Here is a 17,905-nt window from a genome sequence, read left to right as displayed (position 1 = left end):
CACGTCAAAGGAACAGATCGGAAATCCTAAAAAATTGACCCACCCAAGTGCGCACAAATGATCTTACAAAATTGCAAAAGCAACTCTTCAAAAATCCTACTGGAGCAAATGGACATCTACTGGCAAGGTAAAAAGTAAAAGAATTTTTTAATAAGAAATTCATGCCTTCATAGACAAATTAATATGGATGATGGACTTAAGTGAAAAGTTGTAAAATTTTAACAAAGGGAGAAAATCTGTGGGATTTAGAGCTAGGCAAAATCTTCTTAGATTTGATACCAGACACATGATCTATAAATAGAAAAATGGATAAATTGGACTTCATCCAATATTCTGTTGAGAGGATAAAATATAAGCTCCAGACTAGGGAAAAAAATTGGAAACCACATACGCAAAAAAAAAAAAAAAAAAAAAAAAAGGTAGTATCTAAAATACGTAAAGAACTTCCAGAACTCAACAGTGTTTTTAAAACACATAAGCACTTCACTTAGTAAGCACATTTTGCTGGCAAGGATAGGCACAATAAGCACATAAAAGGATATTCGACACTCTTTGCCATCAGGGAAATGCAAATTAAAACCCCAAGGAGATAGGGCTGCACACATGGGAGATGACTGACATTTTTAAAAGCACCAAAGTAGCAACAGCAGATGCCAGGAAAGAAATGCAGACTCCGCCTCACTTGGAGGGGGCGGCCAGGCCTTTGCAGCTGCCCCTGAGGATACTGTGGCAAGAAGTCAGGGTGAGGAATGACCAAGACAGGAGCACCTCCCAGGTGCCAGCGGACAAGTGTAGACACCGGCCTCCCAGGGTCCTGCAGCCCAGCGACTCCCCAAGACCTGCCCTGACCTGGGGTGGGGGGGAGGCCCTGGCCCTACTCCACACCCTCCCACCCCCTGGGCTGGCTCTGCTCTGCTCTGGTTCTCTGCAGCCTGCACACCCGGAGACCTCCCCTGACCTGGGGGTGGGAGGCCCTGGCCCCGGGCTGACCCTGCTCCAAGCTCATCCTCTGCAGCCTGTGCACCTGGAGACCTGCCCTGACCCCGGAGTAGGGGGTGGGGGGTCCCTGGCCCCTGGCTGGCCCTGCTCCAAGGTCATCTCCTGCAGCCTGCGTACCTGGAGACCTGCCCTGACCTGGGCGGGGGGAGGCCCTGGCCCTACCCCACACCCTCCCATCCCCGGGCTGGCCCTGCTCCAGGCTGGTCCTCTGCAGCCTGCACACCCGGAGACCTCCCCTGACCTGGGGTGGGGGTGGGGGGTCCCTGGCCCTGGGCTGGCCCTGCTCCCAGCCTGTCCTCAGCAGCCCGCACACCTCAGGGCCTGCTGCACCCCAGCTGGTCCTTAGACTCCTCCAGGCTGTGAACGGGTTCCCCTCCTCGGTGGATCGTGGAATCTCCTGAGCTCCATCCTCCCAGGGACACACGGTGTCTACACCTGGAGCAATTTCCTCCGGAATTTGGGCAGGACCTGCTGTGTGAGGCCTGCGCGTGAGGCCGCCGGGACATCGCCCACGTCGTCGGTGTGCGGGGCTGGAAAGGCTGCGCAACTGCCGCCACCTGGCCGGGCTGGAGCCCCCAGGTGCTCCCCCAGGGAGGACGGCAGCCTCTGCACCTCTGAAGCCTCGGTCTGCAGGAGGGAGGGCTCCCCGAACACTGGCTCCGGAGAGCAGGGCTTGCTCTCCTGAGGGCTTGGGGCAGGGGCCGGGCCCCAAGCCCAGTCCCAGTCTCCCTCCAAAAGCCCTATTGGGAGCTTGGGGCGATGCTCCCGCGGGAGCACACGGGGGCCTTCCCCCCCTCTGCAAATGACCAGCATCTTTCTGAAGGAGCCGGGACACACTTCTGGCACCCAGGCCTGTGCAGGTGTTCCCAGGGGAGGAGCACCTGCGAGGCCTGGCTGTGCTAGCCCCGGGGGGTGCATTCAAAGTCCACCTAACTATGGAGAAACCCGGGGGGGGGGGTTAATCACAGATGCAGGGGAACCGCCCCCCAACCCCCCTGCTGTACACCAGGCCCCGTGCAGAGAAAGGAGCACACACACACACACACACGCACATGGCTGTACACCGGGACCCTGCAGAGAAAGGCACAACCCCCCCCCCCCACTGGGTGTACACCTGCCCAGTGCAGAGAAAGGAGCTCTCCCCACACCCCACTGTACACCAGGACCCATGCAGAGAAAGGAACAACCCCCCCATCCCACTGTGCGCTGGGCCCAGTGCAGAGAAAGGAGCACACACACGGCTGTACATCGGGACCCTGCAGAGAAAACAGAAAAACAGCCAATGTTCCGTTTCCTTCCTGGGAGGGCCCTAGCTGCACCCCCTCCCAGCTGCTGCCCCAGGTTGGCCTTCCATGAGGCCTGAGTCAAGCCTGTAGTGCTCCCGTCCCAGATGCCAGCAGGTCCAGGGGGCCCCCTCCACCACGGTAGGGGGCCACTCAGAACCAAGAAGGCCCCATCCTCGGACCACCCCTCCACCAAGCCCAGGAGAGGTGGCCGTGTCACCTGATGCACAGACATGAACCAGGGGTGTCAAGGAGAATGAATGCAGGGAACGTTCCACACAAAGGACAAGATAAAACCCTAGAAACAGACGTTAATGAAATGGCGACTTACCTGATAAAGAGTTCAAAATAAGGTCCTAAAGGTGCTCAGCAAGGTGCCAAGATGCTCGAGCCAAGTGAGAATTTCAGCAGAAACAGGAAATACAAGAAAGTTCCAAATGCACCTCTTCCACCCAAATATTTCAAGATTCTCCTCCTTGGGTGGACATTAGTAGAGGAGAGACTTCCGGAGGCCCGGTGTTGTAGGATGAACTTGGACTCAGGAGTCCTTGGTCAAGCGGGTGGCCAGGGACCCGCAGATGGAGGCTCACTGGGGGTAACGCTCACTCCCGCTTGGGCTGTGATGGGGATGGGGGATGGGGGTCCAGGAAGGGTGGGGACACTGTGTTCTCCTGCTGGACTCCATTTTCCTTCTATGGAATCGTAGGCGGCAAAGACTCTGGTGAATGAGGTGATTTCTAAAGTCGAATTTAATTAGTATAAAATAAAGGAACTTGCTTTCGATTCTGTATGATTCAACCCTATAGGAATGTTTCTTTTAAAAAATGAACAAGTGAAACAGTTGCTCTTGTATGGACAGGGCAGGTGAAGCCCAGTGGCTTATGGAGCCCGGCGCAGAGCGTCGCCCACGGTGCTGGACCAGCCACCATCTCTTGGTTCTACTTATCTCTTGCCCTAGTGTTAGTGGTGTGATAGGGAGGCCATTGCTTAGATGCAACTAGGGAGGCAATTTCCTAGGGTTTTATATGGAGATATGAATTTTTTTTCCCAGCAAGATTTAATGGAACCTTTGGACAATTCTATTGACCAACCACAAGCCAGCCATTCGAACATTTTATTCATCAATCCCTTACGTGTCTTTTGATAAGTGTCATGGTTTCGAGCTTTTTGCCAATGTTGCCTCATTTAATTCCTATGATAACTACAGATTAGAGGACTTGCTATCATCCCCAGTTTTCATTTAGGGAAACTAAAGAGCACAGAGGTTGTTGTTTTTTTTAAGATTTTATTTATGTATTTGAGAGACAGCGAGCAGGGACAGAGGGAGAGGGAGAAGTAGACTGCCCCACCGAGCATGGAGCCCGATGTAGGACTCGATCCCAGGACCCTGAGATCATGACCTGAGCCAAAGGCAGACGCTTCACCGACTAAGCACCCCCAGGCACCAGGGAGCAGAGAGTATAAAGAATTTGTTGGTAAGTCACTCCGCCCAAGGCCACAGAGGTGGCAGGTGACATGCAGACCCACCCCATGCCGACTGGCTCCAGAGAGCATGCGTGTGCAGCCTGCAAGCAAGGTCGTAGGTCATAGGAAGACTGTATTTAAATAGTTTCAAACCTTAATTTAAAAAATAAACTTAAAATCATTTTCTTTTCTTTTTTTTTAATTTTAAAGATTTTTATTTATTTATTAATAGAGACAGAGAGAGAGAGAGAGAGGGAGGTAGAGACACAGGCAGAGGGAGAAGCAGGCTCCATGCAGGGAGCCCGACGTGGGACTCGATCCTGGGGCTCCAGGATCAGGCCCTGGGCTGCAGGCAGCACTAAACTGTTGCGCCACTGGGGCTGCCCTCATTTTATTTTCTTACACCACTGAGGATATAGATACTATTATGATTTAAAAATCTATGCCCAAGCAATATCACACAAGCAAATATGACATTTATGGTGAAAATAACATACGTGTAGGCACCAAAATTCCACCGCTGACATCATGTTTGGTGTTGACGGTGCCGAACACCTTGTTGGGGGTTACTGTAGGGACCGACTCCATAAAACGGGAGAGATAAATAGATAAAGTGTTCACAAGGTAGGTCACCTAGAAAGGGGGGAAAAAACCGCAAGGAAGGAGACTGTCTCTCCTTTGGCTCATTTCCACTGGATATTTTTGCCAAACCGCACTCTGCTAATTCTTGCAAACCTTTAGGACAGAAGCTCTCAAGTGCTTGGAAATCAGGCAGCTGGAAGTGAGAGGTCCCATCAGTGGTCCGGGTCCAGTTCACCCCCACTCTGGCTCACATGGAAGGCATAACGGGTGGTCCACTTCTGGGTCTGTTTGTTGCATTGGTCCAGGCTGTGAACGTGCTCGTGGATGAGCTTTAGGACGTATCCAGATTGCATCCCTGCCGAGAGGTCGTCCTCCAGCCCCACACATGTAGTTCCCTGTTCCCTGTTCATTCTGTGGGTTCACCAGGGAGTTCTTCACTCATTGACCACATTCACCAGGATAACTTGAGGGGTAGGCGAAGTAGGAGTAAATTCGAGAGACAGCAGAGGTTCTGAGAGCCGGAGACTTTATAAAGACTGCGCAGGACGGGAATAATAATAATGGAATAAGGTCTAATAATTGTGACCACAGCTGAAGTTTTCGATACGCCTGAATACATTGCTTCACAAAAGCAGATCCGCAGAGAAAAAGGAAATCCTCCGCTCCCAGCTACTGACTTTTCTCCTGGTCCCAGGTCCACCGTGACGGCTGGGTCATACGCTTGACTCTTCAGAAGCTGGTGGACCCAACTTTTGGGCCTCCCTTGGATGTTGATCTGTAGAAAAGAGGAAAAATTAAATAGGTCTATCTTGGACTTGGTCATCTTTGTCTTTTTAAAGGTTGCTTGGCAAAGACATTTGAACACTGCACTAATACGTATCCGTTCTTTTATATGGGATTTCACCCCATGAGCAGTTGAAGGTGTTCACAATGGAATCTGAATTCTCTGTCTTCTTGGCTCACTGGAGATACAGGACTTGGGTCAGTCTTAACTTCCACAAACTTGTTTAAAAGTTGTTATTCTTTCTCCGTCGTCATGTCTTGAGCTGAAAGTTGAAATTTCTAAATAATAACACATAATCAACCATGGCCCTTCTCCCCCATTGTAAATGTGACTCTTAAGAGGGCCATTACAATTCTGAATATCTTTCCTGAGCTTAAAGCGTTTAAACATTCCACTGAGTATAAAGAATTTTGGTGCGATGCTCATAAGAGATGCATTAAGTCACTGATAATATGATTCTATTAGTGTACTTAACGCTTTCATTAAAGACAATAAATCTTGGGCTGTGACTTTGGCGTGCTTTGTATTTTTTTCCAAAATGCTATTACATTTTTTTTATGATCTTATGAAGAAGATATTTTTAAAAATAGACGTTCTCGGTACAAAATTGAAGATAATAAATGCTAAAGAGATGTAAATATCTCTTTCAGATGACTTCTCTTTTTTCACAATTTTAAATTATCTTGGGAAACGAGAGTTTTCTGAAGGAGCCTCAGTACCTGAATGCAACGTTGGGTGTGTTGCTAGTTAACATTTTAAAATCTTACAGACCCGAATGCTGCTTTTTTGAGAAGACCTCAGACCTTGCAGTATAAGGAAGAGTTATATTAAGTAGTACTAAACCATTTATTAGATCATTTATCCATGTTTGGCATGGTCAGATTATTTAAAAAAAACAAACAAACAACAACAACAGTAATTTCAAAAATTTGGAAAAAAGCAAAAGGAGGAGCATGTGCCCTTTTCTGGGTACTGGCTGCGTGGGCCTCATGGTCCCACTTAAACATCATTTCATGCAACTCTCTAGGAGGACGCACTTTTTCTTTTTTTAGGGTTGAGTCAGATATTTTGCAACTCTTTAAAGGTACATCTCTAACTTTTAGAAAAGTGAGAGTAGTGCCAATCATCTTTTACGATAGCAAATCGAAGGATTTTGACCTAAAGAGACCCATGATTTACAGCCATTGAAAAGATACTTCCAAAGGTCACAGCTTTATTGCCCTGTAGGACATTACCCAGTTTTTTTTTTTTTTTTTTCTCATTAAACTTTTGTTTTAATGGGTCTCAAAATTCTGTGACAGATTTTTGGTCAAGTTGTTTCCATTGAAAAGTACTGATTTTAAAAACTAATAACTTAAAACTGCCACACACGCACAAAAATAAATAAATAAATAAATAAATAAATAAATAAATAAATAAATAAAAATAAAATAAAAAAATGGTCCCAGTTTTGAATGCATGTGTCACTCTGGCTCCGGTGGTCTTCCTTTCCATGATAATAGGTAATTTTATTTTCCTACACTCCCTTGAACCAGCATTTTCCTCTAGCTGATCCCCTCAACAAATTAAATAAACCTTGACACATGCCTGCATTCTACTTTTTAGAGACTCATGGTCTGTACCTTTTGAAAGTCATATTTTTCTCATCTGACTCTTGTCTCTTTAAATGATAGATTTATCTGGGGTCTGCGTCCCATAAAGTCGGCCACACATTTCCACAACACTGTTTTGGGGCTTACGCCTTTTACTTGTTAGGCCTCCTAACTGTATCCCCCATTACTACATAGCCTCAATTACCTTCGGTATCTTAAATTTCCTCAAAAATATTAATTTCTAAACTGTTTTTTTCTGGTTAGGTCTCACCCGAAACATTGGTTCCTGCTACCTGCTGATGATTTAGGATAGACGACCAAGTTAGGTTCCTTATCAAGTAGATGAGCCTTTCTCTCTCAATATATTTTTATTTTTAGGCATTCTTAAGAGTGTTTCAACACTTCTAGCCCACACGTGTTTTTCCTCATGCCCTACTTCCCTACTTCTTCCTGCCAGGTTCATTTTATTATAGTCCTGTTATAGGGTTTTTTTTTAAATATAAATCTCTAAATTCATTGGAATTTATTTTGTCTCAATGAGAAAAAAATAGGCTCACTGATGTCATTTGCTTGTTTTTCTTCCTTTATCCCAACACTAATTGTTGGTGCCCCACCCAACTGTCCCATGAGTTGAGTCTCACACTGCAATAGCCATGGACCCTGTGGGGTGGCACTCCCCATCCACCAACATCAGAGCCTCATGCTTCCACATGAGAAATGAGTGCACTCAGGGTGGTCAGACCCAGCAGTGGATTCGTGTAGATGGCTGTGTAAGGCAAGTTATGGTCCTTCTGGGGAACTTGTCTACAGAGGAGGGTGTAGGTTTTAATGCTTCCGGGGGTACTTCCCACCTGGACTCAAGACGGCCATGGTATCTATTAGTGATCAGGAAGGTATTTGACAGGACTGGAAGGATAGCAGAGAAAACTGGAGGTCTGCAGAGATGCGAAGCTCAGGCATGGAGAGCCTGAAGGAATGAGGAATGCCATCGCCCTCAATGCCACCACACGCTCCGGTGGCCAGTCTGACCACGTGGTCCCAGTCGCTGCTGACCATGCGGTCCACCCCAGGGCTTGCACTGGTTCCTCTGACAGATTTTTCTCATAGCTGGAGGCATCACTGTCCCTGCTGTCCCCTCACCACCATAGCTACATTGATTTTATTGGCTGAATTCTGGAAGCCAACATTTTTTCCATCGAGGCATCTCTCAGCTGCTGTGCTCTGCTTGCAGCAGGGCCGGAAAATGAGCTGCCCCTATTGGAAGTGGATTCTCCGAGATGGCTATGAACAACCAGATTCAGTGCATCAGGTCAAAGCCCACACATCTTCCTTTTGAATAAGTACTCTGCGTGATTGTGTTGACTCTCCGTACCTCCAAGGTTTCGGCTCCGAACCACTGCTGTGATTTACTGGATCATCTAATCATCACTACAACTGAAGGAACAGCTGCTCCCTATTCTCACAGCCTACATCAGAACCAGGTTACATCCTAGGTTTAAGGGCAAACTTCTCAGACTAACGGGCAAACTGGTTTTTGTTTTTGTGAATCCACCATTGTCACTGGGCAGAGACCATGAATAGCAATAGGGTCACAGTTACAGTCTAGGACTGAGCATCCAGACTTCCAATCCATGGGGGAGGCAAGATTTCAATATGCAGGCCCACAGCAGAGTTCTGTGATCAGATGTAAAGGGGGAAACAGAATATTCAAGACCCAGGATGGGTAACTGGTTGACCGTGCATGAAACCTGGCAGTGGCTCTCAATCCCGGAGCACCGACTGCCCCTCCTGCTGTGAATGGTGGGAGAAGCCCTCGCCAGTCCACCTCGTTCCTCTCACTGAGGCAGGGGTCTCTGGTGAGGAGGGCCCACCTCCAGTCCACGTTCTCCAGCAGACCCCTCAAGGTGAAGGCAGGCTGTTTGGCATTCTCTCTCTGTCTTTAGCACCGCAACATAGTTTGAACAGGCCAATGTTGAGTGGGAATTTGTGTCATTTCAGGGAAGCAGAAGCAATAATACGTCACCGAGTCAATAACTAGTAATATCCTCTGTAAGCTCTTTTCTTAAAGGACACAGATAGAACTCACCCAAATTAACTTCTCCTCTGAACACATGAGACTATTTTTATGAAAAATATTACATGGAAATCATTATTATCTTGACCTTAGATCACAGAATAAAACTATTCTTCCGGGATACAGTCATAACATTTGCTAAGGGGCAGGAGTAGAAGCAAGAGATTGGGAGAGAATGCCAAGCAACCTGCCTTCACTTTGAGAAAACATTTGATCAAGACACCAAGAGCTACGAGAAGAGCATGGGCTGAATGAGGCCTGGCTTTACTTTGAGTCCCATGTTCTACGATTTCGGGACTTAGGATTTAATTACATTATTTATATTCTCCTATCTTCTTAGGAAGCTATAATTTTCATATGGATACATACCTTACCAAAGTGGGACAAGATGAGATGTTTGGCCTCCTTTCTTTTTCTACATCTCTTATTGACTAGATAATCCAATCAGGGAAAACAACAGGCCTTTGTTTTCAGCTGAGCTATCTTCTTTTTGATTACTTTGGTCCTGCAGACTTAAAACAAATCTTCTCTGGTTCTTACCAGTTGTTTTGCTTTCCCTCTATTTGCTTCATTACATTCTTGAATTGATTTCTTTTGTCTGTTGGGTACATTCTGCTCTGGTCTTTTATTTCTCAGAAATAGTTAAGTGGGTGACAACTGTAAAAGGAAGAAGATAATTTACACCTATTTCCTTTGTTTCAGAGTCTACCACCAACTGCTCTCCAGTGCATCAAATTACTCACTGTGGCTTCTGTGTTAGTATTGACAGTATTTACGAAAATGGTGGTTTTTGTGAAGCTTGTTTGGACTGAACAGTAAATTATGAAACAGTTTTCACTGCTCATTTTGTCCTCTTGTTGATGACAACATGAGGATGAATGTGTTCTATTTGTTGAAGCTGAAATTCAAACTCTAACAAAGACAATACATATTCTGACTTTGAGTCGAAACTGCCACCCTTCTAGCCAGATAGTCTGTCTATAATGTGAAAATATTGTGGAGTAAAGGCCTCAACGCAAATATCAACTTTCCAGCAGATTTTTAATGAGCACAAAGTTTTTGGCAACTAATAGTCTGGTGTGGGGCTTGGTGTTATTAGTGGTTAGGGTTCTGGGATCAGAACCTGGGACCAACAGCTGAGAGGATTCAGTGCTGTCCATGTGACTCCACTGGAAGGGAAAGCTAGGAACCGATTATTCTCTCCTAGACCCTTTCTTTGTAGATTTTCCTCTGTACCCTTTCATTTCAAAAAAACTGTACTCATGGGCATAACAGAAATTCTGAGTTCTGTGAGTCTGTCTAGTGCATCTCTGAACCTGAGGGTGGTCTTGGGGACACCAGTGACAACATTTCACTTGGACTTTCACTCGGATCTTGAAGGATAAATGTAATTTTAGAAATGTCGAAGGGGCGCCTGGGTGGCTCAGTCCATTAAGTGTCTGACTCTTGGTTTCAGCTCAGGTCATGATCTCAGGGTCTATGAGATGAAGCCTGGGCTTGGGTTTCATGCTCAGTGTCAAGTCTGCTTGAGATTCTCTTTCTCTCCCTCTTCCCCTGCCCCTCCTCCTACCATTCTCTCTCTTTATCATAAATAAATAAATAAATAAATAAATAAATAAATAAATCCTTTTAAAAAAAATTTAAAAGACATATTGAGATGGTTAGGCAGAGGTTGGAGACAATGGGATATGGCACCACCTGGAGAAACCAATGAACAGTTCAGCCAAACACTTATTTTAAAAGTCACTACATTATCTCAAGATACTTAGTAAAGGAGACATAAGGTTCAGTGAAATCAAGAATAATACAAGGCAATGAATAAGCACCAAGTGGACCACGATATCTGGCCTTGGTCAGTGAGAAATAGAGCAATCTGAAAGAACTTCCTGCAGATGCTCAGGGCTCTTGAAGAATGCAGATGGGCTCCTCTGGATTAATTCTGAGAACACTCTTCTCAACCCTATTTTAACAGATAAAACCAATAAAATACATCATTATTAATTCATGTGGGCCAAGTGTACCAGAGAAAAGTCTTCAGTGGATGTTACCTCTGGTTTCATTACTTGAACTAAATGATAATTTGTAACATTCCATCCTTGTTACTCACAAATTCCATATTTGCCAAAATGGCGCACTCACTACAATTTATTTGTGACCCCAAAATTACACTCACGGTGCTCTTTTGGTTGTTTGCAGACGGGTGTGAGCAGTGAAATACTCCCAGCGGAGGTAGAACCAGGTGATCCTCCTTTTTTTAGCACGTGCACTGTAAGCAAGTGTCCTTTCATGGTCTGTACTATGCTGTGTTTTTCACAGTTTTGTTCTTTTGGCAGGTGGCTTCTCTGTTTAGTATCACCCCTGAGGGTAATGTAGGCGAGTGTTGCTAAGTGCCAGAAGGCTGCAGAGTTAGTTGAGAAGATAGTGCATATGTTGGACAAGCTTTGTTCAGATGAAAGTGATCGCCCACTGGCCATGAGTTCAATGTCAATGAATCAACAACCATATGAAATAAGTTGTCTTTAAACAGAAACATCTATAAAACATGGTTATATATTGATCAGTTCGCCAAAATGTAACTTAAGGCTAACAGAAAACCAACCCCGTATTTCTCCTGAAAACAATGGTTCAGTGTTCACTGATTCAGTGTCTGTGGTGACTTTATAAAATATAATTATCACAAATAATAAGAAGTGAGTCTAGTCAAAATACTATGTGTTGCATAAAGTATTCACAAAGGGCTAGGTTATACTCTTAAACTCGTGTTATCAACTTTCTTTCTTTACTATTCCAACTATAGAATATAGTTAGAAAAAATTACCAAAAAAGTGAATTTTTTTTACTTTGCAATTTGCTTAAATTTACCTTATTTAAATTGTACTTAGGGAAAATTTTAAGCAGCTTGCAAGCACCGAGGAATTCAGAATAATTTCTCTGTCCAGGAAGAAATGGTCTGAAATCTGTGGTTTAGTTCTGGCACGTTGGACAAGTAGAAGGACGATAGGCAGCTCTGACCTGCAGCCTATCCAGCCAGCACTTCCTGTCTCACTGGACACTTTCTAAATATCCTGTAGAAGTAGGAAAATGTTTAGCAGTGTTCTCTCTCTCTCTCTCTCTCTTTCAAACTGTCTCCATTAATGGAAGTGATTCTGTGCTTTGGGAAATAGGAATGTCCCCTTTTTTGGTGGATACTTTTCGTCATTTGCACAACACAACTCAAAGTCTGTGGCGAAACACAAAGTGCAGAGGCCGGGGCGGTGGTGCAGGTGCCCTCTGTGCACAGAAGGGCTGCCACTGCCCCGCACAGCCCTGCATCCCGGCCACGCCAAGCTCGTGGACACAAGCTTAGGGCAGCAGGGCAGCTGAGCAGCAGAGAGGATGAGGAAGAAGAAAGCTACGAACAAGCAAAGCCGAATTCACCAGCCTTACTGGGTTCCTGCCGTAGGAGAAATCACCTTGACAGGGTCTTACCAGGATCCCAGAGAGAAAACCTCCGGGAAGGCTATTGATAACATTGCAGAGCCAAAGCTTGGTGATTTTCAGGAAGCTGTTTTAAGACAGAGAATGGGTTAGGACTGCATGGTTTATACTAGTATTGGATTAGAGGGCACCATGAGCAAGTATTTTGAAGCAGTTCTTGAGAAGCAAACAATTAGTCCTGGTAAATAAGCTGCTTCTGTTGTTTCACTCTTCCCTTTCAGGAGCAAGTACTTTCTGGGTCTGGGAGCTTCCTTGATTTTTCTTATTTTCAATATGATTTAACAGATAGAGAAGTATGGTCTGTCCACACATCGTCCAGCACAGACACAGGAAATAACGTTGACTTCAGTTTCCGAGTTATGCAAAAGGGCAAGCTTGGCATTAATTCAGATTTTTCTTCTTACAAATTCTCCATTAAAAGTCACCTTTCCCCCCCCCCCCCGAGGAATAAGCTGTTGTATCTCATTTACTGAATCCTAGAACAATTTTTACTTTGCTTACTGCATTGTTTAATGAGTGTTACGGTAAAACATTTATTGGAAAATCAGTCTAGTGAACCATCTTCTCAGGGTGAGCAGATAAAGAAAGAGCAGATTGCGGTATAAATATTTAGTCAAAAGCCATGCACTTACAAAAAGAGAGAAATCCTAAACTAGGATGAACTACTCTCTGCACTTGACGGAGTAAGAATCACTCGCCTTGCTTAATACTTCTCTGCTTATCAGATGTTATTTCCAAGGTTATTCGTTTTTTTACTCTGCAGAGTGAGGGGGACTGAATTAAGTAAATAAATATCCACTCCCTAAAAACTTTTCTATTTTTGTGACTTTTGGCTTTATGTTCTGTGGTTTTAAGCAAGCTATTCCTGCTGTTGTCTGCAATGCACACAGCAAAACATTCTCGTATATGGACAGCTTTATTAAAAAAAAGCTTTCACCTGCTACTTGGTAAACACTTGATATTTATAAACAGAATAGTAACTGATGGTCTTATTGCACCCACAAGGCCAGAATCCACTTCAAAGTTTTCGGCTGAATTATAAATAATAAGAACATCGTTGAGTGCTTTTGGGCTGGTTTTAAAATCCCGACCCTAAATTTAGAGCACTGGAATATTTGCTTTATACAAACTTATATGCTCCCCCCAAATGTAAGGGTAAAACACCACATATGTACATTAACAGTTGTCATTCGAATATTTAAATATTTGTACTAAAAGGAAGGAAAAGCATTTCTCCTGTAAATTTTAAAACCTATATAATCACCTTTCTGTGTCTTGAAAGGAGCAACAGTGAATAAAATTATCCTCTGTATACTTAAAATTGTGTCTGTGGTTTCAACGGCTGGAGACGTGGCTCCAGGGTGAGGGTCGCTCCCTCCCATCGCTGTGGAGGGCGGTGGGGTCACCAGACCTCAGGGACAGAGCACACCCAGGCTAGGGCCCACCCATGCCCTCCCCACCCCAGGTTTGCACTTAGCTTTTTGCCCGTTCACCCTATGAGCGGTTCCATCCACGTGCAGGGGACACAGTCACCAGGGGCCCTCAAGGGTCACAGTGCACAGCATCCAGGATCTTTCTTTAAAGACAAAGAGGGCTCAGAGGCCTCAGCCTCGCTCAGCAGCTCTCCCAGGACCAGGTGGGAGCACACGGGCAGCAATACAGACACGAGTAGTTCAGGGTCATTTTTGGAGAAGGGACAGGTGCTGGGACAACAGTGTCAGAGACATTGCTTGCGTCTCGTCTTTCTGAAAGTGTCATCAGCATTGTTCCCTGAAGCCTGGGTCAGTTACATCACACAGCACTGGGTACAATAACCGAACAATTGGCTCAAACTGGCATGTATGACAGACAGAGATAGAGACGCGGCATCCCGGAAAGGTCAGGGGCATCTGTGGCGGCCTCAAAGGCTTGGGAATCCCTGGGAGCCCAGTGCTCTGTGCCCTGCCTCTGCCCCTGCAAGGTCAGCATCAGTGCAGGGCAGGCCGAACAGGTGCGGCCCAGGCCGGGAGCCCCATCAGCTGCACTAAAACTTGAGCTCTGGACACAGAAATCTCTGCACAGGATTCCCACCGGATCCTCCCATTCACTCTCGTTTGAACAGCTTAGACGCGTCTCTTCCCGGGAAGTAGCCAGGCGTAGATTTGGCCAGGAGCCTGGAATGATTCATTCGGTGTGTCACAGGGACACTGTTGGAATCTGGGGTCACAGGGATCACAGACATAGATGGGGGGCTCCAGGGAACACAGAAGTAGAAAAATGCTTTCTAGAACAGTGACCTGTGCCATCTGTCACACAGGCACCCCGGACTGTCATTTTTAATTTATTCTATTGCCATTTTGTGTTATTTAAATGGAAGCTAATACAATTTAACTACAGTTATCAGTGTGAGGACTAACTGTTGTCACTCATTCCTCCTTCCCTCCGGGGAAGCCAGACAGTAACGAAATGCTGAGGGTTGATCAAATGTCTAATACTTCTGGAAAGACTCTTGAAAATCATAGTTTTGATTTGAGACTAACTTGTTCTTGGTCTGTCTTCTGCATTCAGAATCCACAGGAAGACATAGGTGGGTGCGCCTGGGAGTGAAGAGGCCAGGCCCCAGGTGAGCACACCCACCCAGGAGGATGGATGGCCGGGGGAGGTGCAGGAGGAGTCGGAAAGAGAGAGAAAATCCTCTGAGGCCTGACTTACTGCAGGGACCTATTGGTAGATGCTGGTGAGTTCCTACTCACCAGGTGGTCCTTCCCCTCCAGCAAGACTTCGAAGGGAGGAGGAGTGGAGCAAAGTACTCCTGTCATGACCCTTTGTATGAGGAGAATGGACAGAGTGCCGATGAAGGAGAGTCCAGTGAGGAAGGAGACAATGTTTCCACCAGTTGTGACTGTCACGTCTTCCTGAATCAAAGTCCCATCAGGTAAGAGTTGCAGTTTATGTAGAGGAACCTCCCTCCTCAACCCCTGTAAGTGGTCACGTCTATGCCTACCCATAAGTGTTCACATTTACACCTACCCATAGTGGTCATGTCTGTGCCTACCTGTGAGTGGTCATGTCTTCACTACCTGTGAGTGGTCATGTCTACACCTACATATGAGTGATCACATCCATGCCTACCTGTAAGTGGTCATGTCTACACCTACTTGTGAGTGGTCATGCCCATGCCTACCTGTGAGTGGTCACTTCAATGCCTACCTGTGAGTGGTCACATCTACACTTACTTGTGAGTGGTCACATCCATGCCTACCCATAAGTGGTCATGTCTATGCCTACCTGTAAGTGGTCACATCTACACCTACCTGTGAGTGGTCACGTCTATGCCTACCTGGAACACCCATCCTTCAGTGCATGAGCTAGAACTCAGGATATGGGAGCGAGGAAAGACCCCAAAACCTGAGCTCAGGGGATGAGACCTGTGCTGGAGCTAGGCTGGCAGATGGGAGCACACAGAGAAGTTCCTTAGCCTGGTTACTTATTGTATTGATGCAGGAAGATAAGCATGTGCACATCTTTATTACAGACCGTTATTCCTCAGGCTTGGGAGTTTATTGATCTAGTTGAGAATGAAAACTTTGGCTAACTTTCCATTCTTTTCCTTTCCTTATTTATTTATTTATTTATTTACTTACTTACTTATTTATTTTTTATCTTTCTTAGATGTAATCCATCAATAAAACTAATTTTACGTAGCAGGATCATGGTTGCTTGGAAAAGAAATAGACAGAGAATAAAACCTTGACTCAATTCCTGAAACCACAACTGAGCTCCCTTTTACCCCTTCTGCCATTATTTAGGATTGATTGATTGATTGATCGATCAATTGATTGAGAGGCATCACTCATCGTCAGGGGCAAGGAAGTCAGTCTCACACCAAGTTAGCCATCACTGCATAAATCCCTGGAGACTATAAAAACATACTTCCTTCATGCTGTCCTTTCATAGGATTTACTTACTACAGTATTTCACATTAAATACCTCTTACGGGGTGGGGATGCCTGGGTGGCTCTGTGGCTGAGCATCTGCTTTTGGCTCAGGGCGTGACTCCGGAGGTCCCAGGATCCAGTCCCACATCGGGCTCCCTGCATGGAGCCTGCTTCTCCCTCTGCCTGTGTCTCTGCCTCTCTCTCTCTCTTATGAATAAATAAATACAATCTTTAAAAGCAAAATTAAAAAAAAAAAAGATTTCTGATGGAAACAAGAGACCAAGGACACACAGGACACATGGTGGCCTTCCTAGATTTTGTCTCTTGTCTACATTAAGTACTAGAGTCAAAAATATTAAAATTAAAGACTCCCGGGATAGCTCAGTGTTTTAGATGCAGAAAGGTTGGTCAAGAACTAAAGGCCAGGTGGCAGGTGGTTCCAGTTAACATTATGTCAAACCTAAAAGGGAACAGAAGGTCTTCAGCAGCCATTGGAAGGGTCACCGCAGGCCCCGTTCCCACACAGCACTGACGGGGCTCTGTTTCACCCCCGACCCCACCAGGTTGCTTTGAAACTCCTCTGACTCAGGGCAACATTTCTCCTCCTCCAAACATGCGGTCAGGAGCTCTCACTGGCCTGCCAATAAGCCTCTAAGTGTTCTGAGAGGTAACCCCCAGCACATCTGTCCTAGGTGCTGGAGGCTTTATTATTATTACTATAATATAATCATTTAGAGAGGGAAAGAGAGCAGGAAGGGCAGAGGGAGAGGGAAGGGGAGAGAGAGAGAGAGTCCCAAGCAGGCTCCATGCCCAGCACGGAGCCCAACATGGGCTCAAACCCAAGACCCTGAGATCATGAAGCTGAAACCAAGACCCTGAGCTGAAACCAAGAGTCGGGGGCTCACCCACTGAGCCACCAGGCACCCTGAAGCTTGGGGCTTCCAGCCCAGATGATTTTTTCTTAGGAAGCTCACTAGTGCACTCTGATATAGAGCTTGATCCTCAAGCAAGTTGATGTCAACGGTTTAGAGAGGAAATTGTAATTTTCCTTTAAGGAAAGGAGTATCAGTGGTCCCTGCAAGTGATTTCTTCCTTTATAAGGGAAAAGGAAAAATAAGATTTTGGGATTTGATTTCTAACAAAATTCTACATCTTGTCACCCCAGGTAAGCAAATAAAATGACCCCCTACGTTTTCTATCACCGTATTTATTTTGTTTCATAGATATCTGTGTTAGTCAACGACTGCACAGCAATGATTCTCATTATCATGTACACTCAAATATAAATATAAAATAAATATAAATACAGAGGGCTCTGCTAGATTAACTTTAAAACATTATTTATGTATATGCCAAAACCACTCTGGTCCTCATTATATTTGGTGTAAATTAACTCTTCATGAGACTGAGGTATGATATTACTGCCATCCATGTGATAAGCTCATGATTTTTGAAATTCCACAGGAAATACTTAAGTATTAAATTAGAGATAAGGGGCACCTGGGTGGCTTCGTTGGTGAAATGTCTGCCTTCCGCTCAGGTCGTGATCCCGGGTCCCAGGATGGAGCCCCATGTCGGGCTCCCTGCTCAACAAGAAGTCTGCTTCTCCCTCTGCCCCTCCCTCTGCTTGTGACCTCTCTCTCTCTCTCTCTCTCCTTCTCCTCCTCTCTCTCTCAAATAAATAAATAAACTCTTTTAAAAAAATTAGAAATCAAATACTAACTCAGTGTTTT

Source organism: Canis lupus, chromosome 27, assembly GCF_048164855.1.
Source record: "Canis lupus baileyi chromosome 27, mCanLup2.hap1, whole genome shotgun sequence".
Lineage (NCBI taxonomy): Eukaryota > Metazoa > Chordata > Mammalia > Carnivora > Canidae > Canis > Canis lupus.
The sequence above is the reverse complement of the archived record's forward strand: the minus strand, read 5'-3'. Positions refer to the sequence as shown.